This window comes from Bos indicus x Bos taurus, chromosome 10 (genome assembly GCF_003369695.1).
Source record: "Bos indicus x Bos taurus breed Angus x Brahman F1 hybrid chromosome 10, Bos_hybrid_MaternalHap_v2.0, whole genome shotgun sequence".
NCBI classification, from domain to species: domain Eukaryota; kingdom Metazoa; phylum Chordata; class Mammalia; order Artiodactyla; family Bovidae; genus Bos; species Bos indicus x Bos taurus.
Genome location: NC_040085.1, coordinates 63,598,133 through 63,604,680, shown reverse-complemented (window position 1 = coordinate 63,604,680; position 6,548 = coordinate 63,598,133).

The following is a 6,548-nucleotide window of genomic DNA, read 5'->3' as shown; positions in this document are numbered from 1 at the left end:
CTTGGCCTTAGCTGGATCCCCTTTGCCTCCATCTGTTTTTCTGTGCATAAAAATGACCCTGTTTTCTGGCATTGATTCTTCATGCTGTCAGTAGGCTGCTTTTACTGAAAAGGTGTGTTCGTGTTCTTGGCTTCACCAATAAATTGACTTTATAACTGAATTGGCAAAGTTCTGTGGGTGGGGAAGACAGAAGTGGCATATCAGGTTGGCCAAGGAATGTGAAAATTTATGATACAGATTAGAAAAACTTTAGAATGTACCCTGCACATTGTAAAAGCACTGCTGGTTGTAAAGCACTGAAGTTGTTCCTCGAAACTGAGAGTATGTATAAATAACATTAAAATAAAATGTGTCCAACCACATTAGGTTTATACAAAATTGTTTCATTTGGATAACATACATAAATTAGAGATCTCAATTTTCATGAAATTTTCTCATTCAAATTCCTAGGTCTAGGGGGTTCCCTGGTAGCTCAGTGGTAAAGAATCCGCCTGCCAATGCAGGGGACATGGGTTTGACCCCTGATCTGGAAAGATCCCACATGCCACGGAGCAACTAAGCCCAAGTGCCACACTACTGAGCCTGTGCTCTAGAGCTCACAGGCCACAACTAGTGACGTCTGCATGCCCTAGAGCCTGTGCTCTGCAACGAGAGATGCCACCACAGTGAGAAACCGACCACCGCCACTAGAGTAGCACTCATTCACAACTAGAGAAAAGCCCTCACGGCAAAAATTAAAAAAAATTTTCTAACTCTAATTTACAATTTGGGGATAATCGTATTTGGATTTATGTGTCTGATGAATTAAATGTGACACGATTTTTAAAAATCTCCTTTATATTCACAACAAATACACTAGGTCGTGGCTTCTTTTTGGAAAATGCATGCAAATAATACAGAAGGAAGAATATTTAGGATCTTACTGATTGTCCAGAGTTTTTGCCTTGCTAACATTTCTGGCACCATAAAAAGTAAGGTAGCTACCAACTCTGTAAATCAGAGCTTCAGGAAGGCCTGTGAGCCCCACAGGAGCCATTTGTCTGACTTTGTCTTTTTAGTGCCTTGCACAATGCCTGGCCCAGAGCAGGTTCTCAGTAATTGCTTAATGCATAACTGAAGAGTTATGCCTTATGGCAAAAAAAATAAACTTCGTATGACCTGATGATGTAAAGGTAAAGAACGTTAGTAGAGGATGTACATTTTCATGAAAAATGTAGGGGTGGAGAGGGAAAGGGAGGGAGGGAAACACATAGAGATTGTATGCCATTAACACCATTGATAACTCTGATGATTTTAAGCCTCAAAATTTTCTGCTGTGCACCTTAAAAAGTATTCTGCATCAATTAAAGCATTTATGTAATAAGCACCCATTTTATGCCTAATGTGTTCCAGGCACTATTCTAGGCAGTGAATAAATACAGCCATGAACAAATTCCCTACTGTTACGGAATTACACTCCAATGGCACCCACATCACCATCCTAAAAGACAAGTATTTATAACTCCATTTTTATGAGTAAAATAGTATGACTGACCTTCCTGAACTGTCCAGTGGTTTCAATGGCATGGATTTTGCATATTAGCATCCTACTCTATTTGAAGGCAGCTTTATAGACCAACCTAAATATTTAACATTGTATTACCAGGGCTGGAAGAAGCACAAGACGGAATCAAAATTACCAGGAGAAATATTAATAACTTTATGCAGATGACACCACCCTATGGCACAAAGTGAAGAGGAACTAAAAAGCCTCTTGATGAAAGTGAAAGAGGAGAGTGAAAAAGTTGGCTTAAAGCTCAACATTCAGAAAAGAAAGATCATGGCATCTGGTCCTATCATCACTTGAGGGGAAATAGATGGGGAAACAGTGGAAACAGTGTCAGACTTTATTTTTCTGGGCTCCAAAACCACTGCAGATGGTTGACTGCAGCCATGAAATTAAAAGACGCTTACTCCTTGGAAGGAAAGTGATGACCAACCTAGATAGCATATTCAAAAGCAGAGACATTACTTTGCCAGCAAAGGTCCGTCTAGTCAAGGCTATGGTTTTTCCAGTGGTCATGTATGGATGTGAGAATTGGACTGTGAAGAAAGCTGAGCACCGGAGAATTGATGCTTTTGAACTGTGGTGTTGGAGAAGACTCTTGAGAGTTCCCTGGACTGCAAGGAGATCCAACCAGTCCATTCTAAAGGAGATCAGTCCTGGGTGTTCTTTGGAAGGAATGATGCTAAAGCTGAAACTCCAGTACTTTGGCCACCTCATGCGAAGAGTTGACTCATTGGAAAAGACTCTGATGCTGGGAGGGATTGGGGGCAGGAGGAAAAGGGGACGACAGAGGATGAGATGGCTGGATGGCATCACTGACTCAATGGACGTGAGTTTGAGTGAACTTCAGGAGTTGGTGATGGACAGGGAGGCCTGGTGTGCTGCAATTCATGGGGTCACAAAGAGTCAGACACGACTGAGCGACTGAACTGAACTGAACCAGTAGCTAATACTCTAATTAAAGCAAGTTTTTACCACCAGGGAAAGGGTCTGATATATACACACTTATACATGTACACACACACATACATATACACACAAAAATAATCTCCTGGTGTTCATATTTTTACAGGCTTTGTACTTTAAAGAGATTACAAATATGACCTGATTTTGCAGTGGTTTTAAGTATTTCTACATATTTTAGTTAGACTTCGAATTTGATTCATAATCAAGGTAGTTTTTTTTTTTTTTTTCTTTGAACTTTTCCTTAGAAAAAGTATTTCTATTGGCTTATTTGAAACTTGACAAAGTTTACTGGACATATGGCAAGAGTTACCTATAAGAGCATAATATTTAGAACATTTCAAACATAAGTGAAGTATATAAATGAGGATTCAGTTCAACTTACAAAGGATAATACACATTAAAAGTTTGTTTTTAAAGAAGAAATCAATTGCAGTTCCCTTGAAAGATGCATGCTAAGTCATTTCAGTCGTGTCTGACTCTGCAACCCCATGGAACAGAGCCTGCCAGGCTCCTCCATCCACGGGATTCTCCGGGCAAGAATATTGGAGTGGGTTGCCATGCCCTCCTCCAGGGGATCTTCCTGACCCAGGGATCGAACCCATGTCTCTTAGGTTTCCTGCACTGGCCGTTGGGGTTTTTTACCACTAGCACCATCTGGGAAGCCCAATAGACTTTATTATTAGAAACCAATTAAATGTTAAGAAAACCACTTAATCCTAAATCCTTTGATGAATTTTACAAATAAGACTTCTTAAACATTTTTAAAGTGTTTAAATTTTACGCTGAATCAAACAACCGAATTTAAATAATTTTGTAGGATTCGTCGAAGTTTTAATTTTTACCAACAAAATTAAATGTATTGGACTCTATCCTCTTTGGGTTTCATCAAGCACAGAGTATGACAGTAAGAAAACTAGATCTAGGAGACTCAGGCCTGGGTTCAGGTCTCATCACTGCTTTGTGACCTTAGAGGTGTCCGTTAAGCACTTTTGAGTAGTAATCCTTCCATCTCAAAAGATCTTTCTAAAGATTGAGTAAAAATAAGTGAAACTGCTTTGGAAACTGTAAAAAGACCATCTCACGGGATGCTATTATCATTACCCTTCTGCCTTCCTGGCAAGAGCTTCCCTGGTGACTCAGATGGTAAAGAATCTGCCTGCAACGTGGGAAACCCCGGTTCAATGCCTGGGTTGGGAAGATCCCCTGGAGAAGCCCATGGCAACCCAGCATTCTTGCCTGGAGAATCCCACGGATAGAGGAACCTGATGGGTTACAGTCCACGGGATCGCAGAGTTGGACACGATTGAGCAACTAATACTTTTTCTTTCACTTCCTGGCAGTGAAGAAGTAACATTCACCACAGATCTCTCCACCCCAAGCTGGGGGATCACATCCAATCAGGACACAATAGTGATCACAAAGATGTGTGAGTATTCTTCCGTATCTGTAGTCAGGTGCAAAATTGGACTCCTAGCATAAGAATCACAGTTCTGTAGCTCATACTCACCATCTCCTGATTTTATGCATTAATGGCAACTCTAGTTAGCCATGTGGTTTAAGGTTTCTTTATAAGTTCAGACACAGACTGTGATGAATTTATCTGGAATTATTTCTCTAATTCCTTTTGGAACACAACACTGGGGTGCTAGAATACAGCATTGTTCTTATCCTTCCCTATCTTGTTTTCTTCTGAAAGAGAAGAAAAATGGTCTTCACCTACTCAACAATTTCTATTCAAACTCTGCGCCTGTTACCATCCACTTTTTCTTTCCTGCTTACCCAGTGATCTTTCCTCCTGTTTTGCTGATTATATTTCAAAAACCCAACCCTTTCTAAAGTCATTCCTTTATCGCCACTAGCAATTGCACCATTATTTATCTACTCCATTTTCCCCACAATAAACATTTGTGTCTTATTATGCCCATAGGAAAACACTACATATTTGGGATATGCAAGACACAGCCACTCACTTTCAACCTCACCTCTACTTTTCACTTATCTTTCCTTTAATCATTTGTCTATACCACCAAACTTGTCTACTAAGGTGTCAACTGTTCCTGTAACAGAAATCTTTGCTCTTTGAGAGTAACCTCTTCTGTAGTCATTATATTTATTTCATACTACTAAAAACAGTTTCCTAGAAATTGGAGCATTAATACTGGTTATACAGTTGACGATTTGTGTCTGAGTGTATGTGTAATTATATTATGGTTTTGTTTTTAAAAACAAGACCTTACCATTTGAAATAACTACTGAAATATTTATAGATAAGATATAATCTCTAGGATTTGTTTTTTTTTTTGGGGGGGGGGGAACTATGAGAAGGGGAAAGGGGAATGGATAGAACCAGATTGGCAATGGGCTTTGGGCACAGTTGATAAGTGCATGGAGAGATCATTACACTCTTCAGTCTATTTTAATATTCTCCACAATAAAGAAGTTTTTCTCTTCACTTGTTATGGTTTGGGCTACTCTCATCAGACCTAATATAATATTTAGATGACCTTTACCATTTAAAAGGTGCTACAAAATCCAATACCACAACACAAAATTACTATATACTATAGTATATATATTAATAATAGCTATCATGTTTTATTTACCCTGTATTAGGCTACTAGTGGGCTTCCCTGGTAGCTTGGCCAGTAAAGAATCCGCTGGCAATGCAGGAGACCCCAGTTTGATTCCTGGGTCGGGAAAATTCCGTGGAGAAGGGATAGGCTACCCACTCCAGTATTGGGATCCCCTGGTGGCTCAGACAATAAAGAATCTGCCTGCAATGTGTGAGACCTGGGTTTGACCCCTGGGTCAGGAAGATCCCCTGGACGGCATGGCAACCCATTCCATGGAGTTGCAGAGAGTCAGACGTGACTGAGAGACTAAGCACAGCACAGCAGGCTACTAGGTACCATTATAGTGAATTTACATAAATTATCTCATTTATTCTTCATACTAAGTTTATCAAGCAGTTACCACTAAAGGCTCAGAGAGATTAAGAAATTTGCTCAGTATCATCAGGATGCAAATAGACACCTTGAATGCTCATTATCAGTTCTAAATATTAAGGAAAAATTATTCTCACAATAACTCAAACACAATGCTCACATCCATACTGGTGTACTTCATTTCATATTATCATAAGCTATCAAGTAGACTTGGCCAAAGACACAGTTGAAATCAATCTACATTTTCCTAGTTAAGTCAAAACTTGGTGGACTTATAAATTTTATTAGCATTCACAATAAAATCAAGTATAAGGCTAGCTGACTCTTCAGTCACTGTTTACAGCCACGATTGGAGGGAGGTAGCAAAGTTTAAGGCAGCAGGTTTAGCTTTAAGGCAGCAGCTTCAGCTCCTTTAAAATGATCAATAAACATATACAATCACAGGTTATCTGGTGTTACAGACGTCAGTAATCTATCCCCTATATGTTAGGGCGTTGAACCCTGAACAGTTCACAAATGTACATGAAATTTAGTAATCACTTTATATATCAGTTTTGAAAAGTTTCAAACAAAAGTGGATTTTAAAGCAGCACAGTTCCTTAAAATTGCCAATATTATTTCCTATGGAACTAGTGAATTACTAAAAACACATTTTTACAAATTTTTACTAATGGCTTTAACTAAAAAATTGAATATATTTTCCTTTGGAAAATATTTAAGTCTCAGGAAGTAAAACTTAATGCCTATTTAAGGGGCAAAAAATTTTTTTCAGTTAGTACAACCTGCTGACTTTTTAAAAGAGTGAATTTCTTTGGCATGAAAGGAAAACACAGGAGACATACAAATCTTTGCAGAACAAATGAGGATACACACTTTCTGGAACACAAATCTCACTAAGAATATGTTTACTGAAAAAAAAAACAAAAACAAAAGCAAAAACAAAAAAGAAAACCTCAATCAAGGGGGGCAGAAAAGGCTGTTTTAAAGAAATTTCAAATCAATTTACTGTGTAACAAATCCAGTAACAAATGTCTTCATACAATTTAAGTCAGGTCCTTTCCTCTAGCATATGGTAAATTATTTACAAAAGC